This window comes from Lissotriton vulgaris, chromosome 2_2 (genome assembly GCF_964263255.1).
Source record: "Lissotriton vulgaris chromosome 2_2, aLisVul1.2, whole genome shotgun sequence".
Classification (NCBI taxonomy): domain Eukaryota; kingdom Metazoa; phylum Chordata; class Amphibia; order Caudata; family Salamandridae; genus Lissotriton; species Lissotriton vulgaris.
The window spans coordinates 84,616,067-84,635,243 of NC_141688.1; the positions used below are offsets into that span (position 1 = coordinate 84,616,067).

Here is a 19,177-nt window from a genome sequence, read left to right on the forward strand (position 1 = left end):
ATCTGCTGAAGAGCTCGGAGTTTTTATTTTATTTTATTAATGGCACTACTGGCTTTTGTATTGATGGAACTGTGTTTTTATGCAATTGGTCAATGTGCTAAATCAATATCTATTTGTTTACATTCAATGTTGAACTTTACTGGGCGTTTACTAAATGGATGCATTAGCGAGGGAAATGTACTCAATGGAGCAGGAGGGGCGGTCGCATCTAGCAGCAGATTCTTCACCTTTTGAATATTCCCCAGGTGGCAGACTGGATTTAAAAACCTTTTTGCCCTACCTCTGCTTGCCAGAAAGTGGCGCTTTGCAGCCCCACACTGACACCTTTCTGCTCCGGAAATGTAAAGCAGGTATATGTAGGCGCCAGTCGCTCATGTGAATGTCTGTTGCTTTTGAGACTGTCTGCGCCCTTAGACGCAGACCCAAAAAGCAAATTGATATAAAGTGTGCATCTTTCTCCACTTGGGATCTTATTAATGGATAGAGACCAATCAAAGAACAGGGATGATGGGATGGTTGGGGAGGATTCTGCAGCCAGATAGTCTCTACCAAAAAGAGCAATACCAAACGGAAGTACGTTTCTGATAAAGACTTCTATCGACAGATTCATCACCATTTGAATAGATACCAAAGCAGTATCTAGTTGAAGGTACGTCTGTGAGGGGACTTAAACAAGAAAGTCCTACAGGATTGAGTGGGCAAAATGACCCTCTCAGCAAACCTGACTGTCCAGACAATAGTGTTTTGTGAATGTATGGAGGGATGACCTAGCAGCTGCGTGGCAGACGTCTACGACAGGGACTCTGCGTGCTACCATAGTGGCCGTACCGTAGTGGCTTTGGCCATTGTAGAATGAGCACCCAGTCCTCACGGAGGCTACTCCTTGGCCAATGCGTAGCAGATCTTTATGCAGAGCACGATCTGAGAGGAAATGTTTCTCTTCTGCACTGCCTTCACATTTTAAGCTGTGGAGAACGTCACAAATCTGATCGTCTAACCAAGGTTATTTGGTACGATCTACGTAGACGCTCAGCGCTCTTTTGGGGTCCACGCAATGTTTTCTTTACTCCTCTTCAGAGGCATGTTGCGGAGCATAGAAAGCTGGCAGGGTGATGGTTTGACGGACTTGGAACAACGTGACAACTTTCAGCAGGAAGGATGCTAGAGTCCGCAGAACCAGGTTGTCTGGGAAGGAAGTATGTGGAGGACTGACACACAGCTTGAAGGTCACTCACTCACTGTGAAGAGGAACACATTCTTAAGGTTAGAAGCCGTAAGGGACAGCTTTGAAGTAGGTCGAACGGAGTGAACATCAGGACCAGATTAAGGTCTCACTGGGGCATCACAAAGGGAGAAGGAGGAAACATATGTTGCAGACCTTTCACAAATTGAATCACAAACTGATGATTTAAACAGTGAGGGCTGATCTGGAAACCGTTAAGAAGGCTAAATGTTAACCCTTCACTGTGCCCAAAAGCCTTGCTCAGCAAGAGACAGTACAAAGAGCAGAACATTAGATAACTTGACCTGGAGAGGGTTAATCTGGTGTGTGCCACACCATGCCACAAATTTGTCCCAAAGACAGCTGTGCAGTTTTTGTTGATGGATCTATAGCTGCCAAGATGATGTGAACCATTTCTGAAGGAAGGTCGAAGGAGTAAAGCTTTTGCTGCTCGATCTCTAAGCAAGAAGTTGGAGATTACAAAGGCCCAGGTGCAGAACCCGGCCCTGTTGCTGCAGCAGCAGGTCCTCCTGGAGAGGCAGCCTGATCAGTGGACATAGGGTTAATCCCAGGACCTCTGGATACCATAGTGTCTGTGCCCAATCAGGAGCCACTAGGATGACTTAAGCCCGGTCTGTCCTGATCTTCTTGAGAATTTGGTACAGGAGTTTTATCAGTGGAAAGGCATACAGGAGTGCCGAATTCCATTCAATGCAAAATACTTCTCTGAGCGATGAACGCCTTGAAAACTCCAACATGCAAGAGTGCGGACACTGCACCTTACCGGTGGAGGTGAATAGATCAAGCCAAGAATCTCCCCATTGGTGGAAGAGACCTTGTGCCACCTCTGAGTGTAACTCCCACTCATGACCTGCTAGGCGCTGACAGTGGAGCTCATCTGCCCTGGCATGCAATGAACCTGTTCGGTGAATCACCACCAGGAAAATGCCTTGGGGGTAAATTTTCTTGTCCATGATCAACAGTACCAACCTCCTTGTGATGGGCAACAGGCAGGCTTTCGGCACCTAGCGGATATCCCTCAGCATTGGGAGGCTGATGTGGAGCCAGGACTCCTCCAGACACCAGAGGCCTCTGATCTCCATAACTCTTCACTCTGACTTGGTATGGCATTTGACCACGGAAACTCTGAGTGTGCCGATGTAAATTGCGGGATCGGCTCTTTAGTTGGTTGACTTTGAGAGAAAAATGAGTGGCGCCAATTTATTTATTTTGTAAATTTATTGTGGACAATATGGTCATTGAGAAAGTCACAAATTTTAATTACTTGGGAAATCTTTTTAATAAAACACTGAATTGGGACCCTTTAATAACAACCCAGGTCCAAAAGACAAGCAGATCAATAGAGGCCCTCTTCCGCTTTGCAAGCAAATTAGGTCAAAAACCAATAGCGGAACTGAAGATACTGTAAAAATCTATATGTTTGCCAGTAGCGACCTATGGGGCAGGGGTATGGGGATATCATAAAAGTGCACAAATACAAATTATGGAGAACACATTTTTAAAACGCCTTTAATCTATTCCAAATAGTTCTCCTAACATTTTGTGTCACTCCGAGGTGGGTTTAGACTTTGTGAGTGATAGTATTCATGTGTCCCCCCCCTGCTCCTATGGGGAAAAATATGGTACTCAGAAGATCTTCTGATTAAATCTGGATAAGAACATGCAGATTCCATGGCTGCGTTATGTAAAGGAAACCTTTTTTAAAATTGGTCTTGGAAACTTTTATGATAATCCTGACTCTATTAAACCAGACATCAAGATGGTCATTAAGAACGCATATTGTACTACATTAGGTCTGTCCAAACAAGACAAACAATCACCAAATCAAGCGGTTATATCACAGCAACAGTTTTATTTATCTTTTACCACACATACGCAATGGTGGTTTTATTTGATTAGATTTCGGCTAAATGCACTGCACTTTTTAGTTTCTTTTCCTAAGCAAGGGGGTTGGTGTGGGAGGCTACCCCCTTGCCCATGTGACAATGTAGCTCAACAATGCAATGTGCTTTTTTTGTACACTTTATAAAGCTCCAAGAGATCGTTTTATTAAGCCCCTCTTAAGGGAAATTCGACCTTGTACATATAAGGAAGGTTTTGAGCATCTTAGATCGTTACAAACTGCTGCTATATGTAGTTCTATGCTTAGTTTTATTAGATCTGCTCTTTTAATTATGAATCGCTATCGATAGTATACTTTTTGACATACATTGTTTTTGACTCTGAAATTTTATATGAATGAAATTGGTCTAAACGCTTTATGCTTTGGCAGTTGCCTTGCCTAACCAAGGGAGTTGGTGTGAGAGGCTACCCCACTTGTATATGTAAGACGTAGCTTAACAATGCACAGTGCACTTTACATTTTTCTGCTCGCTTTCAAAAGAAGTTATTAAACTCTTCCTGAGGGATATCTGACCTTGAATATATAAGGAAGTTTGGAGCATTTGAAACTATTATTAACTGCCTCTAAATGTAGTTCTATGTCTTAGTTCTATTGGACTGATTTTATTTCGGAATCATTTGTGTATTAATATAATGTTTTATCGATTTTATGCTTTTGATATACTGCGTATTGTGTTCTTGTTTCTGAACTTTTGGATATGAAATACCATTTGTGAATTTGTATGTTAAATTGTATACTTTTATGATTCTTTTGAATCGAATAAAGTTATTTTGGTTGATTGAGTGGCGCCAACCGCACTCAGGTGAATGAATGGAAGTGGTGTGAGGGAGCAAAATCTCGCTTTGACTTCTTGTGTTTCTTTTTAGAGTTACCTGAAGATTTGGCCTTTGATACGAAGAACGGCCTCTGAAGCAGCTCCGACGACTCTGGGAACAGGAATGAGATCGGGAAAGACGTTTGGAGGTGGACCGTGAATTAGGAGCGGCCCCAAATTGGAGTCTTCTTATGATTGGTAACATAGAGATTCGCCTTGCATTCGATGATGGCCTTCATGCAGTCAGTGTCAGCTTTGGAATCCCGGTACCACAAGCATACCTGGTAGGGATCCATCACAGACGTCTGTTTGTGACAGTCCTAATAGGGCTTGCAGACTGTAGTTTTCGGGGGTGACATGCCTTGGACACTGAAAACATGTTTTAGGTAAAAGTACTGTAGTGAAGATAGGGCCCTGCGTTCACACATTGTTATGTTAGCATAAGCCTATTAGAAGTTTAAACACCATTTTGCCACTTTGCAGCTTTTGCACACAACACTACATGTAACTGTTGTTGTAAGTTAGACTGCTTGGTTTCCTCACATGAGAATGGTCTGTTTTTCACATCCCTAGGATTACATCGCGACCTTAGTCTGTACACTGCGTGCAGAAGCCTTCAAGGTCACCATAACAATGTATGCTGTTATTCAGGTTGATCTGCCCCGGCTCTAGACACAACACACACACAGCTGCAACCAACTGAAATTCTAGTGCCTTTGATATTGCACTTGCTCTGCATGCATGATTTACGCACTTGAAGAGAAACCTTTTCCAGACACAGAGTTTTGCTGATCCTGAGATGTGATTCACCTCTGCTGTTCTTGGAGGTAAGGGGTTCCCCATTTAAGCCTAAGAGACCTTCTATTATCATAAAACCTAGTTCCTAGCAGGGGAGGGTGGTTCATAAGGTGCTATATGTCCATGATCACTGTAACATGATTTCTCCCTTTGTGTTTTATGGAATTGTAACAATGCTGATCGTATTATTTCTAATCATATGCCTGCTTATGTTAGCCAAAATACTGCATCTTAGAGCACATCATTAAAAATAAACATTTTAAACTTTTCCGTGTCTCTGATTACTCACGTTGTGGACTGGTATGAGAATACAAAAGAAAGTGTGCTCTTGGTTCCCACCATTCCTGAGAATACCCTAAGTCGCATGCTCTGGGTTGTCTAATCATTGGTAGCTTTGCTGTAGGACGGAGAGCTAAAGAGACACTGATGGTAGTCATTAGGGGTTCTGGGTACTGAGGTGAGAAACAAGGAAGGGAACACAAGATCCATGTTTGGTGGTGAAGAAAGAAAGGAAGTGAAATCAGCTTTCAGGAGTGGCGCATATATAGGCCCTATGCATAGTTACCAGAGCAAAACGGAATCAGTTCAGAGCCGCAAGGCACCACCTTACAGGGCACAGAGATACTGCTGAAAAAGTTTCTGGATTCAGTCTGAAGTCTGTTGAAGGTTCCAAAGCTGAGGAATCTGCGGCTAGAAGTCTTGGTGTCAGAAGAACAAGTTACTTACCTTTGGTAACGCTTTTCTTTTAATGTCCATATTTACCACTTATGAAAAATCACCTCTGGCATAGACCTTCTGACCCGTTATTTGATCAGTCTTGTTAATCTACTTTCTGTTGTGTTAAGTATCACTTTGTGAACCCTTGTATTGAGTAATTCTCCCTTCATACATTCATGTATTCACTTATGCCCTAGGCTATGGCATGTACTGTGCTTTTCTGATGGATACACCTGCCTGTAGATTACCCACCTTGGGAATATCCCCAACGTCAGCAACATTCGGAAATTCTTTTGTAGCTTCATGCAAACGTGGACGACGTCATAGAGGCACGGCATCGCGCGCGGCTCCGCTGATGTCACCGACTCCATAATAGGCCCACATCGACGTGATGACATCAGTTCCGCCCTTTTTTCCGTGCCTTCGAGGCACATGGACGGATCAACAACAGTAGATATACACACAAAGTACATAGTACCAAATATACAAAATAACACACACAGTGTGTAGTCAATGCAGGAAAGCAATTATAATAACACATTTCCTTTGACAATAAAATATTAACATTACAGTAAATCAGGTATAGAAGAGTGGGCAACGGGGAGGCGGGTGGGTCAGTGAGGAATCCACAGGCAGATACTGTATCCACCAGAAAAAGCATTACCGAAGGTAAGTAACTTGTTCTTCTGATGGATACATCTGCCAGTGGATTCCTCACCTTGTGAATAGAGTCCCACAGCAGTCCCCACTCGAGAAGGAGGAGGAAGTCCACACTCCTATACCAGAAAATCCTGGAGGACAGAACGCGCAAAGTGGCCGTCCCTCCTAACATCAGAATCTGTGGCGGGATTGACATCAACATGAATGCTTTGGGTTGTTGTAACACTGGCTTTATTGACTTTAACAATCGCCTTCGCCGCGTCACACTTCTACAGTAGGGTAGGGGTGGTTCGGTGTCTCGACACGCTGGAGAACTCCTCTCCTTCCTCTGGTCCACGCCTGGTTTTCCGCCCTCCCGTGGACTTCTGTGAGATGTAGTCGCTCTCGCGTCCGTCTTGAGCGCCGGTCTCGGGTTACATGGAACAAAAGAATAAACGTGCTTAGTAAAGTGCTCTGATTCACTGAGCGTGATAGGGGCAAGGGAGTGAGGACAGTCACTCGTGCATCAGGAATCTACGTCGTGCAGGTGGTGGTTTGAGGGGAGGTCGCCATCGGGTGCTCTAAGGAGGTTTAAAACCTCTTCTACCCGCACAGCCCATGATACGATCACGTACCTGGCTGAGGCACACTTCCCTTGAAGTGCGGCTGGGCGAAGCGCCTTGTCGTTGGCCTCCTGGCTCTCCAGTCGCTGGCCTCGTCTCTTCGGCTGGTTCCCCTTCCGTCTCTCGCTGTTCGCCGTCTGCTCTTCCTCTGCTCCGAACGCCTCCGACTCCGCTCCGCACGTCCTCATCTCCTCCGGGTGATAAACACACTGCAAGCTCGGGAGAGCCGGCATTTACTTCCGCAGTACCAGCTGACCAGGTGGCGTGTCCGGGCTCTAACTCCGTCCAGTTAAAGAAACAGTGCCCTTCCTCATCGTGTGGGCTGGTCGAAGCACATGGAGTCCCTCCTTTCCAGACCTCAGGCTGCTGCATTGGAGAAAAAGAGGGGAACAGACATCGAGGGGGTGTCGGAGAAGGGGGAACCCCCTCCTCCCCCTGGTCAGGCTGCTGCATTGGAGAAAAAGAGGGGAACAGACATCGAGGGGGTGTCGGAGAAGGGGGAACCCCCTCCTCCCCCACCACCCCCCCTGGATTCTCCCGACCGGGGAGAGGGTAACGCGAGAGAAAGTCCGCGCTCCCATTGTCCCTGCCCCTACGGTGACAGATCGTAAAGGAGAAGGGCTGGAGGGTGAGAAACCACTGTAGTACCCTAGGGTTGTTAGAGATATTACGGCTCATCCAAGTCAGGAGAGCGTGGTCCTTGTAAAGGGTGAATGGGTGACCCTCTAGATAATACCTGAGCTTCTCTACGGCCCATTTGATGGCCAGGCATTCCTACTCGATCGTCGGATACTTAACCTCCCGGGGAAACAATTTCCGACTGATATAAAGGATAGGATGTTCTGTACCCTCGCTAGATAGTTGCGACAATACCGCCCCCACCCCATAGTCGGAGTCGTCCGTGTGCAGAATGAAGGGGCGTGTGAAGTCAGGGGATGTCAACACAGGACTGGTGGTGATGGCTCTTTTGAGAGCGTTGAATGTTGTCTACATTTCCGTTGTGGGTTCCCGGAATCCCATCGGTTTGTAGTCTTTTTTTAGGGTGTCAGTGAGGGGGCTTGCTAGGTCGGAGAAGGGGGGTATGAACCTGCGATAGTATCCTATCAAACCTAGGAAGGCTCTAATCTCTTTTTGTTGCGTGGGAAGGGTGTGTCGGCAATGGCCCTAATCTTCTCTATTTGAGGTTCGATTAGTCCATGACCCAACAGGTAACCCAAGTATTTCACTTTTTGAAAACCTATTCGGGACTTCTTGGCGTTGATGTGTAAGCCGGCTGCCTGTAGTTGGGTCAGGATAGTGGTCAGGTGCTGAAGGTGTTCTTCCAAGGACGAGCTGAATACGATGATATCATCTAGGTAAGCGGAGCTAAAGGATTGGTACTCCCGTAACACTTCATTCATCAGCCTTTGAAACGTTGCTGGGGCACCGTGAAGCCCGAAGGGCAAGACGTTGAATTCAAACAACGCGTCAGGGGTTGCGAACGCTGTCTTCTTTCTGTCCTCTTCTTTGAGTGGCACCTGCCAATATCCCTTGGTCAGGTCGATGGTGTTGATATATTTGGCTTGTCCCAAATTTTCGATCAGTTCGTCGATGCGAGGAATCGGATAGGCATCGAAAGAGGACACTGCATTTAGTGCGCGAAAGTCCATACAAAAGCGTATGCTGCTATCAGGCTTGGGCACCATGACGATCGGCGAAGACCATTCACTTCTAGAGGGTCGGATTACGCCCAATTGTGGCATCTCTTGTACTTCTTTCTGTATGGCTGGTCTTCGTGCCGCTGGTATTCGATAAGGTCGTTGCTTAGTGACTGTTCCTTTTGATGTATCGATGCTGTGTTCGATACACGTTGTCTTCCCGGGGAGATCTGAGAACACCGGAGAAAAAGGCCGAAGTGTCGCGAGTAGCTCCTCTTGTTGCGAGCTTCGAAGATCCTCGTTGATGACAAGTTTATCCATAGTGGATGCGGTACTGGATCCTGTAGGCAAGGTGAGGTTGTTGGCCCTGGGTGGAGGTCCGATCCATTTTTTCAGCATATTTATATGATATATTTGGTTCTTCCTGGGAGACGTTTGCAGTTTGTATGTTGTTTTCCCGATGGTCTCAATCACTCGGAAGGGTCCTTGCCACTCTGTCTGGAACTTTTTCGTTGATGAGGGCAGTAGAACAAGAGCCCAATCGTGAACGGCCAACTGTCTCCATTATTTCCCTTTGTCATAACAGGACTTCTGCTTCGCTTGGTTTTTCTCCAGTTGGGAGTAGGCAAGGTCCCTGATTTTTCCCAAGGAGTTCTTCAACCTTTGGCTGTATTCGAGGAGACTCCTGGTGTCACCCTGTTGCTCTGTCTCCCATACTTCTTTTGTCATTTCCAATAAACTACGGGGCTGTCTTCCGTATAACATTTCGAATAACGAGCATCCAAGACTGCTTTGTCTTTGTCCCCTTATCACGTACAGGGCTAAGGGGAGAATACGGTCCCACTCGCTCCAGTTAACCGTCAGCATTTTCTTCATTGTGGCCTTGAGGGTGCCGTTGTACTGTTCCACCAGTCCGTCCATTTGGGGGTGGTACACGAGGTCCGGATCTGGTGGAGGTTTAAGAGGGCACACACTTCTCTCATAAGTTTTGACATAAAAGGCGTTCCTTGGTCCGTGATCACCTCTTTTGGAAAACCGACTCGGGAAAATAGCTCAAGGAATTTATCTGCTATGGCTTTGGTGGTCGGAGCTCGGAGAGGAAATGCTTCCGGAAATCTAGTCGCATAGTCCACGATCACCAATGCGTACATGTTTCCCCTTTTAGTTTTCGGCAGCGGTCCAATCAGGTCCATAGCAACCCTCTCGAATGGTACCCCTATGATCGGCAATGGTTGCAAGGGTACGGCTGCTAGCCGGGAGGTATTCTTCTTTTGGCAAATGTTGCACGCTTGGCAGTGTGTTTTGATATCCTTATACACTCCTGGCCAATAAAAGTAACGTAGCACGTTCTGTGTTGTCTTTTCAGCCCCAGAGTGTCCTGCTAATAGGTGGGTGTGTGAGTAGTACATGATCTGCTCCCTAAAGTCATGAGGGACCAGTAATTGGGGTGCATCTGTAGGGTTGCCCTGCCAATACAATAGGTCGTTTTCAATCAGAAATCGGGGATATCGGGGATTGGGATCGTCCTGGGTTTGGTGGGCCTGCTCCCAGGCGTTAAACAGATTGGCGTTGTTAGCCTGGGCGAACTTGAAACTACGATCCGTGACGCAGGGGTCTGCTGTTACCATAGAGGGTTTGGCCCTAGGGAAAAGGGGGTTCTCTTGTTTACGGGTCTTGCTAAATGTTTCTAGGAACTGGGGATTGTCCGTCTGTAGGAGACTAGGGTCTGCTATCCTATGGTCACCCCAATTTTTGCTTTTTGCTTCACTGGTTTTCGACTTACTGAGGCTGTGGGCCTGCTAATCAGACCCCCAGCCTGCTGTTCTCTCTCAAAATTCATAATACATGTGCTATAGGTACATACCACAATTGGAAATGGACTCCTTGTCAGCCCCTGTACCATGCACTATAGGTGCTCAGGGCATAGGTGCCACCAAGGCCTACCAGGGGCTGAAGCATAGCTTTTGCCACCCCTGGCTGGTTCTTAAATTGACACAACTGGCTGATCACTCAGCTGGGGCAAGTGGGTGTAATCACCCCTTGCTTAGATATAGTATACCTATATCTAAACCTATATCTGGGCACATATAAACCTGTGAGTCACTCCTATGGAAGGCCTTATCAATCCTGGAGGCAGAGTGCGTGGTTTAATGTGAGATGGAGCTCTGGCATGAGCTGAGCCTGTCTGCAGCTGTCGGGAACAACTCCCTAAGCTGATCCGGGATAATGCCATACCATATACTATTAAGTGCCTTATAATCCTCGCGGTTATATAGCAACTTTGGTTTGGCTTTATCAAAACATGTCGTGTAAGGTGTCATACGAATTGGAATACTACCTCCTCGCCAGTTCTGGTGACGGGGGTAGCATTCCACCCTTCTAGAGGGAGAAGACATGTTACTTTACTGAAACGCGCTTGATAGAGCCTCAGATCCACAAAATGGATGCCTCTGCCATGGACACAAGTCTGGCCTCCTGCTGCTGACCGAAACTCAGCAGATGGTGGCCTGGACAAAGGGTTTCCTGCCGCAGGGCGGTGTTACACCACCCCAGACAGGAGATAGTGGATTGTAGCAGGGAGGTTTCAAAGAAACCAGACACTCCCTGGGGAGCACAAGGCTGCCCCTTGCATAATCCGGCCAAACCGGTTCTGGGGCACACCAGCCCCAGACCCAGCGCGGCCTGGATCAAAGGAAAGGGGTGTATCCACCCCCTTCCTGGGTCCCACCCATAGGAGGGGACCTAGCAGGTAATCCAGCTCACCAGATTCGAATAAGAGTGGGAGCAGTGCCAATGCAACTCAGATTATCCTGAAGAAACATAAGAAACGAAACTCTGGACCCTTCGACATCCTACTCAACGTAGAAGACCGTAGAATCTCCCTTGTGGTCAAGGAGTGACCACCCTGTGCAAACAGGTACCATCCAGCACCTCGACCCTTGCTTTGTTGCAGTTCCCGCCGGAACTCGAGCGACAGAGATCGAAGAGATTGCAAGCGACATCAATACAACATTTGCTGCTTTTCAAGAGTGGATTACGAAAGGACTCGACACTATCATACCAGCTAAATGGACTAGAGGACAGAGTACCCCCTCTAACCCATGGTATGATGAGAATTTGAAAAAAATCAGGAAAGAGTGTAAAAAGGCCGAACGCCAATGGCGGAAAGACTACAGGGACGAGGAAAAAACATGCTATTTGACCAAACTCAAGATATACCACAAAGCCATACGCATGTCTCGAGCCTCTTTTTATGCTAAAGAAATTGAGTCCAGCCCCAACCCCACGAAAACTATTTTTAAACTGGTGCAAAAATTACAAAATGGTGGCAACCCGGCCTCATGCATCTCTTCTACGCAACAATGCGACGATTTAGCCACCTACTTTACAGAAAAGGTGAGAAAGATATATAACACCTTCTCTCATACCCCCTCTGTCTGCACTGGTGACTCCATTGAGGCTCACATAGGCTCTAAGCTCACCCTCCTACCTGCTATCTCTCTCGAAAACCTAGATACAATCTGCAGAAAGGTGAAATCGGGTTCTCCCTCAGACCCCATGAGACCAGCCCACTTTTTAAAAGCGTTGGACTTTTTCCTACCTTCCCTGGCCAAACTCCTTAATCTTTCCTTTTCATCAGCCACGGTGCCCACATGCTGGAAACAGGCTTGGGTTAATCCCGAAATTAAAAAACCCACTCTAGACCCGACTAAACCGGAAAACTACAGACCAGTTTCACTGCTTCCGTGGGTGTCTAAATTAGCTGAAGCACATGCAAACGCCGTACTCACTGACCATCTGGCCAAAAACAACATCTTGGACCCCTCCCAACACGGGTTCAGGCCTGGGCACAGTACGGAGTCCGCCCTTTTGGCCACCACAGAACACCTCCGGAGGATTATGGACACCGGCCAGAGTGCTGCGCTGATATTGCTCGACCTCAGCGCAGCATTCGACACGGTCTCCCATGATATCCTACTGGACCGTTTGGAAAGCATTGGGATTAGTGAACTGGCACTGGAATGGTTTCGGTCATTCCTCACGAATAGATCCTTTCGTGTGTCAGCCCCCCCTTTTATTTCCCAACCCCATGCGATAGGCCAGGGAGTCCCCCAGGGCTCTACCCTTAGCCCATCCCTTTTTAACGTGTATATGCAACCACTTGCAGCAGTAGCCAAGGAGTGGAAGCTCACACTGGTTTCATACGCTGACGATACCCAGCTGGTAATCACCCTCACGGAAGCGCCCTCTGCCACTGCCACAAAATTTAGGGGTGGGTTGGCCGGAGTCGCCAACTGGATGACTGCAAATTGTCTACAACTAAATGCAGGAAAAACCGAGGTGCTACTCCTGGGCAAGAACACCAGCGGTTGGAACGACCATTGGTGGCCCCCTTTGTTGGGCCCCACTCCCCCTCCGAAATCCCTGGTAAAAAACCTAGGAGTATGGCTGGACTCTGCACTGAACTACCAGTCGCACACAAAAAAAGTAGCAGCCACATGTATTGGGCTGCTGAGAAGCCTTAGCCCCATCTTAGGCTTCTTTGACCCCAAGACAAGACAGCTCATTGTCCAAGCCACCATCCTTGCCCGGCTGGACTATGCAAACGTCCTCTTACTGGGCGCTAACAAAGCTGAGATATCCAGATTCCAACGGATTCAGAACTCAGCAGCCAGGGCAATTGTAGGCCTGCCCAGAAGATGCTCAGCAGAGCCACCATACAGAGACTCCAGTGGCTGCCCATGGAAGCTCGCATCCAGTTCAAGGCTCTTACCATCGCCTTTAAAATCCTCAGAACTGATGGCCCCGAACTTCTCCGATCATTGCCAACACCATATACCCCCCTACGCAATCTTCGCTCCATGGGCCAACACCTTGTGGTGATCCCCCGCACAAAATTCTGCCGAATCGGAGATCGCTCCTTCAGAGTAAGGGGAGCAAAATTATGGAACTCCTTGCCCCTCCACATTCGTTGCCTCACCAATTTGTCCACGTTTCGCAAAGCAGTAAAAACGCACCTCTTCCCCCCTCTGTAGTCTCGTCCCCCTCCCCCCCTTCCTCAGTTGGTTATGCTTTGGTTCTTAGCGCCGGGACGCCCCGTTGCTGGGGCAGCTGTCGCGCTCAACAAAACTGATAACATAACATAACATAACAAGCTTGCCTGCCTTCCCCCAGCCCGATCCACAGTCCCTGCAGAGCTGAGACCCGTGGAGGCGACCGGAAGCGTGGGGCACGCCATCTTGAAAAGGCCACGAGACGCTGACAGTGCAGCCCACGAGTGACCCTCGAAGCTGTACACCGGGGTTTGAGAAGCCCCAACCCTGAGCTGCTCTTGCACCGAAGCTACCCCCTCCACACTCGACGAGTGCTGCGTGGGGCCCTTCTGCTTGTGTTGGCTCGACGCGTTGGCCCGGTCAATTGCCAGCTGGCTTGTGGCCCCTGTGCCAACGAAAACCTTAAACCAACTTGCTTTTCTGGTTGCTCCAGATTTGCACCAGCTCCTGTGAAAAGGAGCCCCCGCTCTGACCCTCCTGGTCTGAGTGAGAAGCAATCTCCCGGTTCGGCGTGGATTGCTTTTGCCAAGTGCTGTTTGCTCCAATCTTGAAGCCGACGGCGCTGATGGCGAGAGTCTGCGTGGGACAGATCGTGACCTGCTCCTGGACGTCGCAGATGCCCCAGAGCCCACGTGACAACGGAGAGAAGCTCCTCGACAACCATCTGATTGCGCCCAACATTGCCTGGTTCCGTCCTGGTTCCACCCTGGTCACTGCTGAGTGACCCAGACTCTGTCCCCTCTGCTTTCAGATACTTCTCGACTTCGATCCACCCTTGGATCACACCGGACACTTCTGCTTCCCATCGCCTGCAGCATCTTCAGCTCCAAGCACCAAGAGCCTGCGTGTCAAAAACAGACGCCACTTCGACCCTGTGCACCCGCTTCCTGTGGGTGAGGTAACATTGCAACGCCGGTGTTCCCACACTGGTACACACCTCTAGGGTCTGTGTCTTAAGTTTTGTTCCTCTAGGTTCAGCCGAAGTATCTTTAAACTCTCTTTGTGTAACTTTTACGCACCATTGACATTACATTGGTGCAAGCCGCACTTTACGTGCTGCACCTGAATCCCGCGGGCTTTTCCCGACTTCAGCATTGCTAGTCCGGACTGCTCCCAGCGATTCCCTAGGCCCTAGGCCTAACCACTGTTCGATTGGTATCTCTTATACCACTTTTTTAATATATGGTTTGAGTGGCCACCTGCCCTCATCCATAACTGTGCAACTTTGTATGTTATACTATGCTTTTGATTTAACGCTTGTGCCCCTTTGCTCATAAAGAGTACTGGTTATTATTTTAGAAATAAACACATATTTTTATAATATATACTTGTGTGGTGTCCTTTCGTTTGATATTACAGGATTGTATGAGGTAAAACAGCTCGCTTAACACGACCTCTTAAGTTAAGCCTTTAAGGCTGCTTAGTCCATGCTACCCCTTGGATAGCTTGTGTAACAAGGTTGACTTACAACCAGACACCATAAGGGATTGTTTGGACTGATACAAGGTGGTTCCAGAATTGGAAACATCACATATCAGGCCAACTTCTCACACCGTCCCTATTATGATTTGCTCCGGTAGTGTCTCTAGAACTCCTACTTTAACCACCAATGTCTTCCCTTCTGTCATCTGTAGGGGTATATATGCAACAGGGTACCCTTTCACACCCCCCATGGACACATTTATTATGAACTAAGGTCTCGGGGACAACCTGACCGTTCTGTACCAAGGATCCCCACACTACCGACTGCTTACAGCCCGAGTCTAGGAGTGCTTTTGCCTTTATCCCATTCACCCACACACTTACATAAAATGCTCCGCCTAACTCAGCGGTGTACATGATTGCCGACTTCCATCGGCTCTTCAGTGGCTTTCTTCTGTGGACACATGCGGGCTATGTGGCCCCACGTCCCACACTCAAAACATTGCGGCCCTTTGAAACTCTGTATTTCTGGCCTTTCTGGGACGTGATGGGTGGAATTCCGGTGTGGGGCGAGTTTTCTTTTCGAAACGAGGGGGGTGGCCGGGAAGGTTTTTCTTGCTCCAAAGGATGTAGTTTGGGTTGGGCCCTTGAAAAAGTGGTCGCCATTTCCACAGCCTGCAGCATTGTCAGTTTTGAATGTTGTCTCAACCATTTCTGAGTTCCGTACGGAAGAGCCTCCAGGTATTACTCAAGGTATATTTTGTCCATTATTTCTTCTTTGGTACTGGTCTGTGGAGTTAGCCATTTGTCTGCGGCCATTTTCAGTCTGAAGAACAGTGTTTTAGGGTTTTCGCCCGGCGTCCCCCTTGCCTTCCTGAAGCGCACTCTGTAGGCTTCACTATCCAGACCCAGGTGATCCAGGATAATAGTTTTAATTTGGCTGTATGGTGTTTGGCCAGAGGCATTGGCCACCTGATAAGCCGCCTGGGCTTCCTGTGTCAGTAGGGGTGCAAGGAAGAAAGGCCATTTCTCCACTGGCCTCCCACATGCCATAGCCACTCTCTCGAAATTTGTTAAAAACGCATCGGGATCCTCTCCTGGGACGTATTTCTGGAGGGAAATCCCTGAAGGTTTAGGATGTGTTGTTCGGGGTTCTCTATAGGCAGGGTTGCTGGGGTCCCCGATTATCTTCTGCAATCCCTCAATCTGGGTGGCTACGGTATTCCTGAATGTCTCTCGATCTGCCTGGGCTGCGGTCAGTTGTTGCTCCACTACCCAACCTAACTGCTCTTGCCCTTTCACGAGTGTCTGTAGTAGTTCCTCCATCTTGGGTTGACAGATGGCTACTGTGCTGCCACCACTTATGGCGGGATTGACGTAAACACGAATGCTTTGGGTTGTTGTAACACCGGCTTTATTGACTTTAACAATCGCCTTCGCCGCGTCACACTTCTATAGTAGGGTTGGGGTGGTTCGGTGTCTCGACGCGCTGGAGAACTCCTCTCCTTCCTCTGGTCCACGCCTGGTTTTCCTCCCTCCCGTGGACTTCTGGGAGATGTAGTCGCTCTCGCGTCCGTCTTGAGCGCCGGTCTCAGGTTACATGGAACAAAAGAATAAACGTGCTTAGTAAAGTGCTCGGATTCACTGAGCGTGATAGGGGCTAGGTAGTGAGGACAATTCAGAAAAGGGGGTGGTGATGAACAGAGTGTCTGAATTAAGCAGACCACTCTTACCCAGTCCTAAGATCAGGGCTTGATCCATCACCGTTATTTATCTCACTGCACCATCCCAGCTCAGAACCTGGCTATATGCAAATCAGTCTGTCCCTGGCCCAGTGCATCATGGGAACAGGGCAGACTAAAAGTCGATCGACACCATTCAGTCTTCTTGCAGCAGCGCTTGAAGAACCTGTGTAAGGGTGAGCATATTCAACTTCTCCTGCTTTAGGTAAAGGTTCAAGATCCTGAGATCCAGGATTGGACGAAGTCTGCCATCCTTCTTGGGGATCAGGAAATATCGGAAGTAGCATCCATGACCCCTTTTCTGCTCCGGAACCACCTCTAGCACACCTTTTCTTAACAGTGCCAGGACATCCTCCTGCAGGAGCAGCAGGTGGTCCTCCTTGCAAAACCCTTGGCAAGGAGGGTAATTTGGGGGAAATTCCCAAAAGGGAGGAGCATACCCATTCTCTACGAGATTGAGAACTCAAAAGGTCCGATGTCACTGATTCCGAATCCCGTAAAAAATGAGTAAGCCGGCCCCCCCACAACACCGGTATGATCCGGAATGGCGGATCTAGGGCTGCTTTGCTGTTGTAGGAGGTGGGTGGGTAGAGGAAGAGGAAGAGGAGGAAGCCTGACGTCCCGAGAAGGAGCTCTTTATCTGCCCCTGTAGGATTTATACAACGGATTTTGCTGTTGCTGCTGTTGTGCCTGCTTGTAGGGACGAAAAGAAGATCTTCCAAAGCCCCTATACCTTTTGCTCACAGACCCTCTAGTCTGCAACCCCAAAGACCTGGCTGTTGCCCTGCTGTCTTTGAACCTCTCCAATGCAGCATCCGCCTTTTAACCAAAAAGGCCTGAGCCATCAAAGGACAAATCCATTAAAGCAGCCTGAACATCTGTAGAGAACTCGGAAGTCTTCAACCAGGCAGCTCTTCTGGTGGCAATCGAAGATCCCATGACCCTAGCCACTGAATCCGCTGTGTCCATTCCGCTCTGTATGACCTGCCGAGCAGCAGCCTGAGTGTCAGCAAGCACCTCATTAACATTTTTTCTGTCCTCTTCAGGAAGTTTAGGGGTCAATTGCTTTACAGTATCCATTAAGGCATGGATATAACGACCCAGGAGGCAAGTGGCATTCGTAGATTTGAGGGCCATATTTGCTGATGAAAAAACTTTCTTAGCAGATTGGTCCTGCTTTTTTGAATCCTCATCACCAGGTACCTGGGGAAACGCACCTGCAGATCTTTTAGAGCAGGCCTCCTGAACCACTAAGCTCTCTGGCAAAGGATGAGAGGACAAAAAGTCTGGATCCCCAGGAGCCACTCTATAACGCCTAGCAACGGCCTCAGAAACCGTAGGACCCGTAAGAGGCCTACTTCACACCTCCAGGATAGGATCTGTTAAAGCTTCAGTAAAAGGAAGCATAGGTTCCACAACAGATGAGGGAGAATGGAGGACTTCAGTCAAAATATTTGATTTATACTCAGCAGTGGGCAGAGTCAAATTCAGCAGATCCGCTGCCTTCTTGATAACCACATGGTAGGGGGCCACATCTTTAGAAGGGGTATCCTACACAGAGGTTAAATCCCAATCAGGGGACAGTTCCAGTCCACTTGCCTCCCTTAAATCATCAAAATAGTCCTCCGACTCTTGAAGCTCACCATCTTCAAACTCAGATTCCCTATATCTCTGCTCCTCCAAAAGGCGCTGGGCTTCACGCCTCGACCTCTCCTTCCGAAGCGATGTCGTCGGATCCGGAATCGACTCCCAAGGAGCCGGGGCCGGCATCTAAGACGGAGCTGGAGTCAACTCAGAGTTGGAAGACCATGCCGAAGATCTCGAGGTCGGTCTGGAGCCGGTGACGCAGGAAACGGCGTTGATGACTTTGGCGGCGCCGACAGATGCCATGGCGGTGTTGGCGCCGGCATAAACGGCAAGAAAGGCGCCAGAGCAGAAGCTTGGGGAACTCCCAAATTGTATGCCAACTGTCCCATGGGACCAGCCGGTGCTCCAGAGGGGTACATGGCTCTCGCATAAACACCATACATGGCATTTAAGAACTGCGAAGGGTCTTGTCCTGGACCCGGAAAAGGAGGATACGAACCAGCCAGCTGCTATCGAGCATGCTGCCCCGGAGTCGACTCCTCCTGTTCCTCGGGCTGGTGAGCTGGAGTCGTCGAACCCTGAGGAACAGGAACCTCTTCCTCCTCCTGAACTGGAGACCGAGCCAGAGAGGGATTCGACGCCTGAGCTGGTGAATGCTCCGGCGACTCCAAGGGCAAGGCCTTACCTTCCGGATCCCGTGCCGGAGAAGGAGATACCATATTCTTTCGATGTCGTCTAATAGGCGACTTCGCTCTCGAATCCGACTCCTTTCCTGAATGGTGCCTTGAACCATGCTTCCTCATCTTACGTTTCTTCTTCGTTGATATGGAAGCATGTCCCGCATGACGACTTGGAAGCCGACCGCGACCAGGACCTCGACCGCCTCGATCGCGACCTCAAACTCTTCTTGGCCTCTTTACCTTTTAATTTGGCAACCAGGAGATTCGCCTCACGTTCACGAAGGGCCTTTGGATTCATCTTCCTACAGGAATGACAAC

The 19,177-nt window shown here is 48.6% G+C and overlaps 1 protein-coding gene across 1 annotated transcript in view; it reads right to left on the reverse strand.

Annotated features, from left to right (window-relative positions):
* MPI (mannose phosphate isomerase) overlaps positions 1-19,177 on the reverse strand; it is a 97,306-nt gene that overhangs the window by 3,700 nt on the left and 74,429 nt on the right. The window lies entirely within an intron of this gene.